This window comes from Bidens hawaiensis, unplaced genomic scaffold (genome assembly GCF_021521415.1).
Source record: "Bidens hawaiensis isolate Kalapana, Puna unplaced genomic scaffold, B.hawaiensis_p1.1 tig00048101_1, whole genome shotgun sequence".
Lineage (NCBI taxonomy): Eukaryota > Viridiplantae > Streptophyta > Magnoliopsida > Asterales > Asteraceae > Bidens > Bidens hawaiensis.
The window spans coordinates 12,612-30,176 of NW_027498596.1; positions in this window are offsets into that span (position 1 = coordinate 12,612).

Here is a 17,565-nt window from a genome sequence, read left to right on the forward strand (position 1 = left end):
GCTGAGTGAGTTCTAGTAATCATACACTATACAATACACATAAACTTATATTCTTTCAGTCATACTTTCATACTTTCTTTACATACATAATCATACGTTTTAAAGAGCCTTTCGCCCTATAACCTCACAGATATTATAAGGGTCTGGTCCCTAACATCACAGATATTATAAGGGTCTGGTCCCTAACATCACAGATATTATAAGGGTCTGGTTCATAACATCGCAGATATTATAAGGGTCTGGTCCCTAACATCACAGATATTATAAGGGTCTGGTCCCTAACATCACAGATATTATAAGGGTCTGGTCCCTAACATCACAGATATTATAAGGGTCTGGTCCCTAACATCACAGATATTATAAGGGTCTGGTCCCAAACATCAAAGATATTATAAGGGTCTGGTCCCTAACATCACAGATATTATAAGGGTCTGGTCCCTAACATCACAGATATTATAAGGGTCTGGTCCCTAGTTCTCGAATATTAGTAGGGTTCGATTCCCTCTTCGTTACCATACAACCATACATCATACTTCGAGTATTATTAGGGCTCGGTACCCTTTTCGTAACCATACAACCATACAACCATCATTTCCTTCTTTTATTAACTTTATCATGTTCATACACATAAGCATACATATCATACTTACCTTATACATAGCGTTACAACCTGACAGTACGTGCAATATCCGAAGATCGTTCACGTACCATCAAGCAATCATTCATACATATCACATATATCACATATGGCATACACTTATCACTTAGGATAAATGAATTAACAACACATCGAGTATGCACACAGCCCCGAAAACATAACAAGGAATGGGGCTAGAAACTCACCTGAACTCTGCCTCTTCCTCCGATAGTTGTAAATCCCTTCTTTAACTGAGCTCGGCTGGCTGTATAAGTTACACTTATCAATACTCGCCTGATCTAACCTGGCGGCCTAGTATTAGCTTACTTTTACTTATCGTTTATAATTTATTTTCTAATCGAACTCGACTTTAGGCGAAGTTAAACCTTAGGCGAACTTAGCTTTAGGCGAAGTTAACCCTTAAGCGAACTTAGCTTTAGGCGAAGTTAACCCTTAGGTGAACTTAGCTTTTAGGCGAAGTTGTCATCAGGCGAACTTAGCTTTTAGGCGAAGTTGTCATCAGGCGAACTTAGCTTGCAGGTGAAGTTCATCAGGCGAACTTAGCTTGCAGGCGAAGTTGTCGGCTGCGGCTACTGTTTGTCCTTAATCATCTTCATTTCTTAACCAAATAACTCTATTTAGGTATCCACGTAATCGTCTGACCAGCGCCTACAAACCCCAACCATCAAATCGGCCTAACATCGATGTTTAAGGGGTGCGATTTAGGCATATAGGTTACGGGTTCTTTTAGGTTAACAATTAACCTATCAAATGCTTATCAATTCCAGTAATATTTGCTGTTTTAGGTTCGTTTATAACAAACTAACACAGATCTATGATTTCCCAAATCAAACCGAACCTATACGAACGATTTCTAACTATAAACGTACCTTGAACGAGTCGAACTACGAACCCGGTTAAGCCTTGATGTTGTTTTGGTCCGTCACGACGTTCCAGCACTAACAAGCTCGGGTTTTCGCCTTCGGATCTTGGTTCGGGTCGTGTGTGTTTTGGGTGTGTAGAGATTAGGATGGATAAATGGATGGAAATGAAAGGATTGGGGTTTAAGGGGGTATTTATACTCCCTTAAGCCCATGGACCGAAGGCCCATATTTCCTTTTGGTCCCTATCTAATCCCATCTAATTATCCTACTAAGTCTTCATATTTTGCTATTATTATTATCGTTCCACTAACTCGTTTATTTCACCCGACAAAATAATATATTAAATATTACTTTAGAAATTTCGGGATGTTACAAGTCTTCCCTCCTTAAAGAGGTTTCGTCCCCGAAACCTAGCTTATTACTATAAAAGGAAAACTTCTTATATTTACACACTTTATTGAATCGCCTTTGCTTTCTGAGTTATCCTTCTTACTCCTGACTTTGCAGTCATCGAATGGTGGTCATGTGTTTTAGCTATTTAAGGTAGCTTGTCCATGAGGCTCTCGATGTCTCAAGTCTCGTCTCGTCTTTCCAAGGGCTTCCTTTGATGTTTTTGTGACAATTTGACAACTCTCTTAGCATATCTGACTACAAGCTCCAAGCGTGACTTCTTCATTACTTTTTGCAGTTGGAGTCATGTTGTTTTCGTATATCGCTCTGCCTCAGATTCTTCTCGTGTCCGCCTCTTTTGTAACAGTCATCTATCTTATCTCTAAGAAAACACAAATGTTATCACTCTAGGAATTATTTAGCACATGATTCGTAAGGTAAGTAGTTAATGACGTTGATCAAGTGTAATTAACTATTTGCGTTACTCCTCAGGTTCTATATACTTCCCTTCATGATTTCACTTGTGCTTGTTTATACTCTTAAACAGTTAATCAGTTAAGATCAATTAATCCTATCCCTAACCTGCACTCATTCTTCATTTAGCAAAAAAGCCAACATTAACATACACCATTTACCATACACTTTACCTTTACTGAGCTTGCTTGAGTGACACATGGCTATCTTGAACTGGCATCTTCTTTCTTTCTCATTTTAAATCCCATTCTTTGTTCGAGTCTAAGCATGTAGGATGCTTAAATCTCTCGAACTTATGCTCTGATACCAACTTGTAAGGCCCCGAACCCGGTAGCCTTACTTTAGCGTCGGATTTACTCATAAACACAGTTCTTACAATTCAGAGTTCATTAAAACTTTCGCGGAAACGTTTACTTGAAGCATTCGTTACAAAACATTAAATCTTTTCTTTGATACCATAACACAAAACTTTATATTTAAAACATCTTTTCCTCTTTCTTCAGATGCCAGCCGTTCAATCCATGCCATGTGCCATCCTCATGCTAACTCTATAATCAGCTCACCTGCGTGCATACTAAAAGTCAGCTACGCTGAGTGAGTTCTAGTTAATCATACACTATACAATGCACATAAACTTATATTCTTTCAGTCATACTTTCATACTTTCTTTACATACATAATCATACGTTTTAAAGAGCCTTTCGCCCTATAACCTCACAGATATTATAAGGGTCTGGTCCCTAACATCACAGATATTATAAGGGTCTGGTCCCTAACATCACAGATATTATAAGGGTCTGGTCCCTAGTTCTCGAATATTAGTAGGGTTCGATTCCCTCTTCGTTACCATACAACCATACATCATACTTCGAGTATTATTAGGGCTCGGTACCCTTTTCGTAACCATACAACCATACAACCATCATTTCCTTCTTTTATTAACTTTATCATGTTCATACACATAAGCATACATATCATACTTACCTTATACATAGCGTTACAACCTGACAGTACGTGCAATATCCGAAGATCGTTCACGTACCATCAAGCAATCATTCATACATATCACATATATCACATATGGCATACACTTATCACTTAGGATAAATGTATTAACAACACATCGAGTATGCACACAGCCCCGAAAACATAACAAGGAATGGGGCTAGAAACTCACCTGAACTCTGCCTTTTCCTCCGATAGTTGTAAATCCCTTCTTTAACTGAGCTCGGCTGGCTGTATAAGTTACACGTATCAATACTCGCCTGATCTAACCTGGCGGCCTAGTATTAGCTTACTTTTACTTATCGTTTATAATTTATTTTCTAATCGAACTCGACTTTAGGCGAAGTTAAACCTTAGGCGAACTTAGCTTTAGGCGAAGTTAACCCTTAGGCGAACTTAGCTTTAGGCGAAGTTAACCCTTAGGCGAACTTAGCTTTTAGGCGAAGTTGTCATCAGGCGAACTTAGCTTTTAGGCGAAGTTGTCATCAGGCGAACTTAGCTTTTAGGCGAAGTTGTCATCAGGCGAACTTAGCTTGCAGGCGAAGTTCATCAGGCGAACTTAGCTTGCAGGCGAAGTTGTCGGCTGCAGCTACTGTTCGTCCTTAATCATCTTCATTTCTTAACCAAATAACTCGATTTAGGTATCCACGTAATCGTCTGACCAGCGCCTACAAACCCCAACCATCAAATCGGCCTAACATCGATGATTAAGGGGTGCAATTTAGGCATATAGGTTACGGGTTCTTTTAGGTTAACAATTAACCTATCAAATGCTAATCAATTCCAGTAATATTTGCTGTTTTAGGTTCGTTTATAACAAACTAACACAGATCTATGATTTCCCAAATCAAACCGAACCTATACGAACGATTCCTAAATATAAACGTACCTTGAACGAGTCGAACTACGAACCCGGTTAAGCCTTGATGTTGTTTTGGTCCGTCACGACGTTCCAGCACTAACAAGCTCGGGTTTTCGCCTTCGGATCTTGGTTCGGGTCGTGTGTGTTTTGGGTGTGTAGAGATTAGGATGGATAAATGGATGGAAATGAAAGGATTGGGGTTTAAGGGGGTATTTATACTCCCTTAAGCCCATGGACCGAAGGCCCATATTTCCTTTTGGTCCATATCTAATCCCATCTAATTATCCTACTAAGTCTTCATATTTTGCTATTATTATTATCGTTCCACTAACTCGTTTATTTCACCCGACAAAATAATATATTAAATATTACTTTAGAAATTTCGGGATGTTACACATACTTACCATGTCGCCAATGCACCATTTGTAACTGTTTTGGTCATCTCAATACCTCATGTTGATCCGCACAACCAACCCAAGCCAACCGACCAAGAACCACTCCCAAAATGCTCAAAACCGTTATGCACCCTACCCACCAAACCAACCCCAACCACCCCGAGCTTGCTTCAATTGTGGAGATCCAAACCACTTCCGCAACAATTGCCCTCGCCTCACTTTTGCTAACCAAACCATGACCGTACCTTACTACCAATCCCAAGCTTACCAAGTCCAAACCTACCAACCCCAAATTCCCCAACTCAATGCACCACTCATCCAACCCATCCAAGCTATCCAAGCACCACCTCCACCTCCACAACAAGCACCTCAAGTCAACCATGGCAACCAAGGGCGAGCTTTCATGATGAATGCAAATTAAGCTCAAGTGGCAAACGATGTCGTGAACGGTATGTTTTTGGTGAACCATCATTTGGATTCTATTTTATTTTATACTGGTGCCGATAGAAGTTTTATTTCTTTGAAATTTGAATCGAATATTTCTATGCCTCGAACCAAGCTTTCCCGACCGTTTTCCGTTGGAGTCGCCAATGGCAATTCTATTACCATCAACTCTGCCGTCCGCGATTGTACTCTCATCCTTGCTAATCACAAATTCTCCATCGATCTCATCCCAATGCAGATGGGAAGTTTCGATGTCATAGTAGGCATGGATTGGTTATCTTTGCACAGTGCCGAAGTTGTTTGTTTCGATAAATTCATTCGCATTCCGCTCGTCAACGGTAAAATTCTTAAAGTCTTTGGAAACTCTACTTCTAGAAGACTTAATCTCATATCGTGCTCCCAATCGCAAAAGTACTTACGCCAAAAGTACGTTCCGTTTCTAGTTCTCTCGGTGACAAAAGACAAAAAAGAAAGGAAAATCCAAGATATTTCCATTGTTCGTGATTTCCCCGATGATGTCACCGGTCTTCCGCCCGTTCGTTCGATGATGTCACCGGTCTCCTTATCGTCTAGCCCCGCCGGAAATGCAAGAATTGTCGAACCAACTCGAAGAACTTTCCGATAAAGGTTTCATTCGTCCTAGCTCTTCTCCTTGGGGCGCTCCCGTCTTATTCGTGAAAAAGAAGGATGGTTCGTTTCCTATGTGCATCGATTACCGAGAGCATAACAAACTCACCATCAAAAATTGATATCCCTTGCCACGTATCGACGACTTATTCGACCAACTTCAAGGCGCAACTTGTTTCTCCAAAATTGACCTTCGATCGGGGTATCATCAATTGCGTGTTCGCGAAGAAGACATTCCTAAAACCGCCTTCCGTACTCGATATGGACATTTCGAATTTTTGGTTATGCTCTTCGGGTTAACAAATGCACCCGCGGTATTTATGGACCTCATGAACCGCGTTTGCAAACCATTCCTTAATAAATTCGTTATTGTCTTTACTAATGACATTCTCATCTTCTCTAAATCCAAAGCCAAACATGAACATAATTTACGTTCCATTATCGAGTTCCTTAGAAACGAACAACTCTACGCCAAATTCTCTAAATGTGATTTTTGGCTCGAGTAAGTTCAATTTTTAGGAAATATCATAAACGACAAAGGTATTCATGTTGATCCCGCTAAAATGGAGGCCGTTATAGATTGGAAAACTCCAACGACTCCCACGAAAATTCGATCCTTCCTCGGTTTGGCCGGATATTATCGGCGTTTCATTCAGAATTTTTCCAAGATCTCTTTGTCTCTTACCTCCCTCACTCATAAAGGGAAACCATTCGTTTGGGTTCGAAGCAAGAGGAACCCTTTTTTACTCTCAATGACATGCTTTGCAATTCTCCCGTTCTAACCCTTCCCGATGGAAACGACAATTTTATTGTATTTTGCGATGCCTCTCATCAAGGCCATGGTTGTGTTCTCATGCAACGAGGTCAATTCATCGCTTACGCATCAAGAAAACTTAAGGTCAACGAGAAGAACTATACGAATCATGATCTAGAACTTGGTGCTGTCGTTTTCGCTCTCAAAATCTGGAGCCATTACCTTTATGGTACGAAATGTGTGGTTTTTACCGATCATAAAATCCTTCAACATATTTTTGACTAAAAAGATCTCAACATGAGACAACGACGACGGGCCGAATTACTTAGTGATTACAATTGCAAGATTCGCTACCATCCCGGCAAAGCGAATGCTGTCGCCGACGCCCTAAGTCGAAAGGTAAATGTTAAATCCGTTCTACTTCTAAGCATTGTTGTTCAAACCGATCTTCAAATCCGTATCTTTCAAGCTCAACGTACCTCCGTTGAAGAAGGTAACATGTATGACGAAATGTCATGTGGAGCCAAAATTCAACTCGAAACCAAACCCGATGGTCTTTTGTATTTTCTCAATCGTTTGTGGGTTCCTAATCGCGATGACCTTCGTACTTGTATACTCGACGAAGCTCACAATTCGCGGTATTCTGTTCATCCCGGTGCGGATAAGATGTATTCCGATCTTCGTGCTACCTTTGGTGGTAGGGTATGAATAAGGACGTAGCGTTGTATGTATCTAAATGTCTTAATTGCTCAAAAGTCAAAGCCGAACACCAAAGACCTTTTGGTCTACTCGAGCAACCACCGATTCCCGTTTGGAAATGGGAAGACATTGCTATGGACTTTATCACCAAATTACCCAACACCCAAGAAGGCAACGATAGCATTTGAGTGATCATCGATCGTTTGACCAAATCTACTCATTTCATTCTGATCTGCGAGAAGTATTATGTCGAGCAGCTTGCTCAAATCTATGTTCGGGAAATCGTGTGTCGACACGGTTTGCCATTGTCTATCATCTCCGATCGCGATGCCCATTTTACCTCTCATTTTTGGCGATCTCTTCAAGAAGCTTTGGGAACACATCTCGATCTTAGCACCGCTTATCATCCTCAAACGGGCGGTCAATCCGAACGTACAATCCAAACACTCGAGGATATGCTACAAGCGTGTGTTCTTGATTTCGGTGGGAATTGGGATTCTCACATTCCGTTCATCGAGTTTTCTTATAACAATAGCTATCATTCTGGCATTGATATGGCTCCTTTTCAAGCTCTTTACGGTCGTAAATGTCGTTCCTCGATTAGTTGGAACGAAATCGGTGAAGCTCAAATCACGGGACCCGAGATCGTCCAAGAAGCCACCGAAGTCATTGATCAAATCTGTAAGAATCTCCAAGCCGCTAGAAGTCGTCAAAAGAGTTACGTTGACAAACGGTGAAAACCGATCGAATTAAATGTTGATGAACTTGTCCTTCTAAAAGTATCTCCTTGGAAGGGGTAGTCCGTTTCGGAAAGAAGGGTAAGCTAGCACCTCGTTTCGTCGGTCCTTTCAAAATTCTTGAACGTTTTGGGAAAGTAGTTTATCGACTCGAATTACCACAAGAACTTGCCGGTGTTCATTCGACATTTCATGTTTCGAATCTCAAAAAGTGCCTAGCCGAGGGAAATCTCCATATACCTCTCGACGAAGTACATGTCGATGATCATGGTTGAAAGACCCATTGAGATCATGGATCGCAACGAGAAGAAAACCAAGCGTAGTCGTATTCGGTTAGTAAAAGTTCGATGAGAATCACGGCGTGACGCGGAATTTACTTGGGAACGAGAAGACGCAAGGAAAGAGAAGTATCCACATTTGTTTGCATCATCGTCTTCATCTAAATTTCGGGACGAAATTTCCTAAAGTATGGAATACTGTGACATTCGTCAATTTCGGGTCTTGTTTGTATTCGTTTTGTATTTGTTTTACTATGTAAACTGACCCGTTTTGTAAACCAAAACTCATGATATATAAAATATTGGATTTTTTTTGTTACCAAAACATTCCCATTTGTTCAATTTGAAAAACCGCTTTTACGGATTCGAAAGCGGCTTTAAAACGACTAAAATGCATCAAAAACAAACTTCTGGACGCGAAACGAACCATGCTAGACGAGCTGGCCCACCATGGGCACGCCGCGCAGCGCGGCCAAGGGCCAAGGGGAGCTCGCGCGGCGCCTCCTCAGGTTTGCGCATATTTCGTGTTTTGTTTGTTGTTTTGTGCTTTTCTTGTTTGTTTAACCAACCTATTTACATGTAAACATAAAAGAGAACCTTGCAAAGGAGCTTTGACCCTTAGCCTATATATACACACCCATCTTCTTCATTTTACTCATGCTACATCTCTAAATTCTCTCTCAAACTCCATAGATTCAAGGTTGTTATTTTCTTAGTGTTCTTGTAGGTTTGACTTCCAAATGTCAAACTAAGTTTAATCTTTCTTTCTAATTTGTTCATCTAACCTTACTAATACTTGTTTATGGTGGCACAACATATATATAATATACACCCCTTGTTACCTTTGGTAGTTGCTTCTCTGGCTCCGGTCGGTGAGGTTTCGGACCTTGTAAGGCAAGGCTTCATGAAAGACTTACGTGGTCCTTGTTATATATTTTCCGCATCCAACACTCTAACATTATTATTGATTATTAATCATGCTTAACTTATGCTCATTTTAGTTTGATAGTCACATTTACAAGTCTTAGGTATGTGGAGATCATCTATGAACTCATTGTGAGATGGAAACCTATCCAAACCGAACTTTTGTTAAAAAGACTTGTTGTTGACTTTTTAGTTGTAGAACTTAAATATGTTCATTTGTACATTATTATACAAGATCTATGATATATGGGTATCAAGGCTGTCTACATCTTACCCTCCTCAGACCCTACCATAGCTTTGCTATTGGTGGGATATACTGAGTACGATGATGATGATGATGATGATGATGATCTATGATATATGGGTATGTGGAATCCATCTATGAACTTGTTGTGAGATGGAAACCGAACCGATCCGATTTTTACTCTCTTAAGACACACAAGTGTGTTTTTAGCTATCAAGACTTATATATTTCTTTAAAAATAGTTTACATTTAATTATTTTCTTAAGTACTTGGAATTTTTGGATCCAACTTGATTTTATAACAAAGTTTGGACCGACAAAACCGAACACTCGCTTAACGTACGTTGTTAGTTCTAAAACAATAGATCTACATACTTGGTTAAGTATTATTATATTTTAATGAGTTATATCATAACAATTGATATTTTGGGTTTGACCATTTGTCAATACCCGAACCAACAACCCGAACACTCGTTAAAGACCCGTTTTAGTATCTTTGTCCCAAAGTAACTTGCATTCTTGGATTTTACCCACCTTATTACTAACATAGGTTAAGTAAATAATAAGGTTAGATACTTTAACCCGGTTTCGAGCAAACTTACATTTTTAAGGGTTATTATTATAAGTTCTTAAAGTTACATCTTAAACCTTGAACTTAAAATGTTTACTTTTTACAACAATTATTTTATTTAAAGATATTCAAGACAACCTTTCTAAATCCAAGACTTTCTTTTATTTAGGCTTCATACGGTAAACCCGTCGTTCCGGCAAATCTCCAAATTATTAACTTTTCAAGTTTATTACTTGAACGTGAGTACATTCATCCCCCGTTTTCTATATTTTATTTTGGAGGTGACATTTCATACTTATTCAAATTAAATGCTTTATATTCGAGTCTTAAACCACAAACGTTATTGTATACTTTACTTAAATAAACGCTCGATTTGGTGCTCTATGCTTACATGATTATATGCTTATGTGTTTACCGCATTTGGAGGGCTGAATCATAAATCCGTGAACTATATGGTATTCTCTTATAGCACGGTGCCGTTAATGTATTCTTATTAACGACCTCATGAAATCCGAATCTATTTGGTATTCTCGTATAGACGGTGCCACTAATGTATTCTTATTAGCGACCTCATATTATCCAAATTATTGCTATTTATTTGTTGTTTTGTATACAAGATCGTGGCTTTTCTTATTACATACATATTGTTCAAAATTATGAATTGCTCACCAACCTTTGTGTTGACAAACTTTATTTTATGAAATGTTACAGGTTTACATCTTGGTTGATTATGGAGCTTGTGGAGAAAACGTCACAAATACCTTTAGGATATTAGCAAAATGAACAATATATTATTTGCTATGTTTTGCGATATTTTGTTATGACTATGTATTGAATATTCGTTATGTGACATTTTCGATGTTGTGAAATGAAATGAGTTTATTAAATATTGTCGCTTTAAATAGTGTCATGTACTTATGGGCAATCGTTACACCTCGGCATGTTCCGCCGCCTTTCGTCGGGGTGTGACACATACGAACACTCTATGCGTTCTTCACATCCTCCATCTAACAACTATACTCCTTGACGATACGTGCAATATCCGAAGATCGTTCACGCACCGACAAGCATTCATTCATAACATTCATACATACTATCACATAATTCATCATAGCATACACTTACCGTTTAATGTAAGTGTATTAACGTTCACATTGAGTATGCACACAGCCCCGAAAACATAACAAGGAAGTGGGGCTAGAAACTCACAAGTCTTTGGTTTCCTTCTGAGTTAATAGTGATTCATTTCTTCAATTGAGCACGGCTAATTGTACATCAATTACACGTATCAATTTCCTAATCCTATACTCTTTCTTTAGGTTGCACCAGAAATGGTTATGTCTGGTCTATTCTAATAGCATTGTATTTGAATATCTTGTATTTGAATGGTATTAGAATACATTTGTGTTAGCATACATTTGTATTCTAATGGCATGTGATTGGAATACATTTGTATTCAACATCCAACTTGTATTAGAATACCTTTATATTCGAATGGTATATAATTAGAATACATTTGTATTTTAATGATCACATTGTATTCGAATGATCACATTGTATTCTAAAGATCATATTGTACTCTAATGATCACATTGTATTCTAATGATCATATTGTATTCTAATGATCACATTGTATTCTAATGATCACATCGTATTGTAATGATCACATCGCATTCTAATGATCATATTGTATTCTAATGAGTCCATTGTAATTGAATGAGTCATTGTAATTGAATCCATGATTGTAATCTAATGGCACAATGTAATTGAGTCCAGGATTGTAATCTAATTAGACATCGTATTCGAATGTGTGTATTGTATGCGATTACATACAGTGTAATCGAATACTCATTGTATTCGAACTTAACCATTGTAATCGAATGATACTTTGTAATCGAGTTCATGTCTTGCAATCGAGTTATGTACATGTAATCGAATTGTGCACATGTAATCGAAAGATACATTGTAATCGATTAAGTATAGTGTTTGCTAGTCTAATGTATTCCAATTTATACATGTATGCGAATCTATAAATTGTATTCGAATGTGTCATTGTATTCGAATCAAGCATTGTATGCGATTTCTATAATGTAATCGAATGTGGCACTTGTATTCGAGTTTCTATGATGTATTCGAGTATAAATATGTAATCGAATTAGCTGAACAATTTGGGTCCGTTTATCATCATTATTATTACATTCCATTGCCTTAACACCCTATTAAGGTTTGGTATTAACCCATAAATGTTTCCCTAACCGTTTTCGGCCAAAACTTGACTGTGTAACCAAAAAGCTTGGACCTTTATGGTTAAAAACGTTCCAAGGATAGATCTAGGGTTTCTTTATGAGTCGTATATAACCATGAGTTCATTAAGTCCATTTTAAACATCAAGTTTGCAACTTTATGATACATCAAGACCCGATCTACTCTAGGGTTGAGTTTTAGGGCAAACCGTTCATAAAAACATAACCTTTAAAGATAAAGAACATACCTTTATGCGTTTTTAGGCTACGGTTAGCTTGTATCTTGCTTGTATATCAAAGATCTAACAAGATATAGCTTGGATTCGTTCTTGGATCTCTCTTTAGCTTGTGACCGTGAATATGAGTGTGTGTGTGTGTGTTTTAGAGTGTGTAGGGAGGCTATGGTGTAGAGATGGATAAAAATGGAAAGAATTAGGGTTTAAGGGGTATTTATACTCCCTTAAGACCATGGACCTAAGGCCCATCTTTTCTTTTTGGTCCATACTTATTCCATTTAATTAGCCTACTTAACCTTTCATCTTTATTATTTTATTAATTCTTTATTACTTCAAGTAAACTTTTTCATCATAAATAATAATAGTAATATATAAAATATTATTCTTGGAAATTCCGGGATGTTACACAAAGCGTCCCCACTACACCCGGTCTTATGAAATTCGTATCACATGCCAATATATGCATAGTGTGTGCATCGTGTTTTGGAAGTGTATAATGCATCTGTCTTAATGCTAATATAGAGAGTAAGAAATATTTGATATGACGTGTTTTTCTTGTCTAGTAACAAATTGATGTATAGTGAGTGATCTTCCATTATACGACCTTATCATCATATTAAAAGGAGGTATCAAGACTAGTTATGACATTTGATAAAACAATCGTGTGCATTTAGGGCTGGCAAGTGAAACTCGAGGACACAATCAGGATGGGTAATAATCAACTCATTAAAGTTTGAGATTAGTTTTGAAATTTTTCTAGGGTTTGGGACAGGTGTGGGATTTGTATTATACCCAATAATATTGACTCATCCACCCGATATACTCAGCGTAACTTCTTGTTTATATATATATATGTGTATATATATACTACTATATAATGATGTGTCAGCATCACATTTATTCTCAGTCATGCAACTTGGCAGATGTTGTTCCCTTTTTATCTTTTGGAAAATACATGTATATAATGTATACGATAAATACACTATAGTAAAATGACTACACTTTCAATGTTTGTGTTTGCCATAGCATCATCGAATGTGTTGTCAACATATAGTTTTTTTTTTGGCAAATACACAGTCAATGATGTTGAGAATGAATATTTAATGCAACTTTAACTTATGTAACTTATATTGCTAGATGCATTTATAATTTTTCCCTATAAATACATGCTTCCGATTATACAAGATCTTCACACCGATCCTACCATTAACATATACTCTTTTAAAGCCTTAATTTTCTTCCAAATGGCACAATGTAAGGACTTAGAAGTTGACGAGGAAAGTTTCAACTCTCAACCTAGAGGTGTGCAAAATTGGGTTTTTTTTAAAACCCGGAATAACCGTTTTTTGTGTCATCGAGTACAGAATGGGACCGATTCCAGTCAGGAACCAAGTAGGAACCGGACCCGACCCGTTGGAAGGATATGGGAACCCAGTGGAACCGGGTAGGGTATGAACCGGGCCCGGTTTTTACGTAAAAACCGGGTACACCAGGTTTTTTTGAAATTTAAACAATCTAGCCGTTAGGAACCGGTTTCAACGGCTATATAGCCGTTTTTGGACCGTTGGAACCGGTTTTTTAACTATATACACCTTACACACATACTATAAATAGTTTGGTGGTGTGTAGAACTTGTTAAAACTTTCAAAACTCTAAAACACACTTTAAATCACAATTAAGATTAAACCAACAATCAATGGAAAGTAACGACGATGTTGTTATGGTCATCGAAACAACACGTTTCTTCGAGGTTTGGGTTCATTATGATTCGTGTGTCATGACCGACTCACAAGAGATGGCCTGGTGCAAGTACGGTTTCAAGTTTCTGATAACAGGGTCGATAAGTATTGTCATGAGTAAAAAAGTTTGGATGCCAAGAAAGCGGAAGCGGGAGAGTCGTCCTGCTCTACAACTCAAGCACCTACCGCCGCATGTAACAACGGTTAATCGTTGTAGAACACGGGTTTAAAATGACAGACCTTGTTTTTTATTTCAACTTGTTATGTTTAATATCTTCATGTTTAATAATGTTTGTACTATGTGTTGTTTTTTATAATAAAATGTTCGTCGTTATTGTGATAAATTGAAATAGTAACAAAAAATAAAACATGACTAATAAGAAATAAAACATTACCAGTAATAAACAAAGCAAAAGTAGTTAATAAACAAAGCAAAACTAAAAAATTACTTGAAATTTGATCGTGTTATAAATTATTTTACTAAAAAAAATAAAAATTACACGTCTTCTTAGTCTTCATCCTCGTCTTCTTCGCCACCCGAATTCCCGGAAGAAAGCCCTTCCTCCACCTCCTCATCATGAATAGGACGCTCTATTGGTATTTCGTCTTCAAAGTTTGCCTTGTGTGCACCGCATCCAAATGATCATCAGTCAAATGCAAACATCTAGAGACTCGGGAGTTAGTTTTGTTCTTCGCATCGATAATACCCTCCCACTAAGAGAAAAAACCGATTCGGAAGCAACCATTGAAGCTTGGACGCTAAGCAAGTCACGAGCCATGGCGGATAGAATAGGAAATTCATGTTGTTTTCCTTTCCACCAAGCCTAAATAGCAATGTTGCGAATTCCATCGACCGTTGCGCCCTCTACATAGTTTGCTCCACTATATCGACCAAGTTCACTTGTTGGTGTGTTTCCTCTTTGCCTCTTAGCGGCCGATTCACGAACAACATTCATCAAATTTATAAGCTTGTCCTTGCACGGCTTACTTTTCGTTGTTTGCCTCACAAAAGACGACCTTGCGCTTGGACTATAAAGTTGAAAATAATGATCATAAAGTTCTTGAAGGTTTTTGTTAAACTTGTCCTACTCTTCCGTCGACAACTTCGGGTTGATCTCGTGCATACCCATGTTGTCAAATATTTCCTCGATCAATGTCTCAACCCCGTTAACATTCCAATAGGAGTTTAAAGCGGCGGCACAAGTAAACACCGGCGGTATGTCTTCATAATATTTTAAGAACCTTTCCTTCATTACTGCAACAATATCATTGAAAAGTTTGTTCTTTTCCTCAAACTCTCTAAAATTCAAGGACATGTTGTACAATTCTTGCAAAACTCAACAACTAGTAGGAAAATAAACTCCCGATAACTTAGTTGTTGCGGTTTTGAACACATCAAGATACTCCAACAAATAAGCGACATTGACCCAAACACTTTCAGGATGCATATCGGCCTCGCATCGATCAACAAGATTGTTATGAAAGCTTTGTAAAGTTTGGCGTTGGGCAAAAGCACACTTGAGCATATGACAAGTTGAGTTCCAACGGGTTGGAACGTCCCAATTCGGCCCCAAATATTTTCTTTCAACCGATTTGCAATAGTTCTTATATTCAAGATGCATGCTTTTACCACTTATGAAAACATCTTGTAACATAAGTCTAAAGCAAGTCAAACATTGACCCATGTTTTCATTGCCGAGACCTTGTTGAACAACCAAATTGATAATATGTGCAACACATCGAACATGAAAAAAATTCCCGTAACAAGGTGGTGAATATTTTATGATAATTTTTTCGACCGCATTTGAATTGTTTGATGCGTTGTCAAACGACATCGAAAATATTTTATTTTTCAAGTTATAAGTCGTTATAACCTTATCAACCAATTCAAACAATTTTTCAGCAGTATGTGGGTACGGGAAGTTTTCAAAAGCGATGATGCGTTTCATCAATTGCCAAGACACCGAATCAACCCAGTGAGCGGTGACACAAATGTATGATTCGGGTAACCCGTGTGGTGCCGACCAAACATCACTAGTTAAACTCACCATTGATTCTAAAGTTTGTAAAAAGTCGATTAACTCTTTTTTTGCACACTCCCACAATTTGAGACAATGACGTCTAAAGATAGTACGACTTACATGTATGTATCGCGGTTGTAGAGTTTCTCGAATCAAAGCCGTCAACTCTGGGTCGTCAAAGTGATTAAACGGCAAACCTCGTTGAATAACGAACTTTGTCATTCTATCTTGAACCCGGTTCGTGTTGTAACGAAAGAGTGTACCATCTTTACCCAATTCGACTTGGTCGGTTGCGTGAACTTTTTTCAAGGCCTTGCAATATTTGTTGCCGATGTGCTTTTTTAAAGTCGAGTTCAAATCATGCTTTAAGAAAGTGCCACAAAATTTGCAACGAGCCTTAGTATCACCATCGGTCAATATAACCAAATCCCAATTCTTCCATATTTCTTTGTTGCGGTTATGGCCGAGGACCGCAATAACTTGTGGGTCATTTTCAACACGAACCGGGTCAATAAAAACGGATGGAGTAGCGTTCTTGTTAGCCTTGTTGTTAGACTTTTTGGTGGTTGCCATAGTAACAACTTAGAAGTGGTGGAAGTGAGAGGCGTAGGTTGGTCGGGGTTGTAAAACGAGAAGTATTTTTGAGTGTTTTTGAGTTTGGTGGTGAAACAATGGTTAAATAATCAATTTATATAGTGTTTTGGACAACAAAAACCGGTTCCAACGGCTATATTACCGTTGGAACCGGTTCCAACGACTATATTTTGAGCTGAATTAGCATTTAATGTAAAATACCCGGCGGAACCGGTTATTCTGGGTAGGAACCGGAACCGCATAGGAACCGTTTTGAATAATAATAATATATAGAACCGGGTTGGGTTTTCGGGTATATTACCCAAACCGGGTTTTGGGTACATAGGGTACGACCAGGAACCAGTTCCGAGTCGGGTACATCGGTTCGGGTCCGGATGTGGTTTTTTGTGCACGTCTATCTCAACCAGTTTTCCAATCGGCAAGCTGGACGGACGAAATCTAGAGGCGTTTCCAATCAGCAAACTAGTTAAGAGATGTTGAATTATATAACAATGGGGATGCGCCATTTGTTATACTGGCTGTTTGGCAAACCTCTGAATTATTAAGTGCTGAATGGGTAAGAGGTCTGAATGAGTAAGATGATCTGAACCAGTATGAGCTGAATGAAATGTATCTGTTTGGTTAGACATCTGAATAACTGTGCAAAATTACTATTTTACCCATTTGCGTAGATTTGGTACTAATCTCATTCAAAAGATCTAAATGATTTTAAACAAACTAGATTTATATTCATTAATGAAAAAAAATATCAGCGTATTTTTTAGTTCTTTAAACAAAAAACGGGAAATTAGAATCTATAAGTATTATA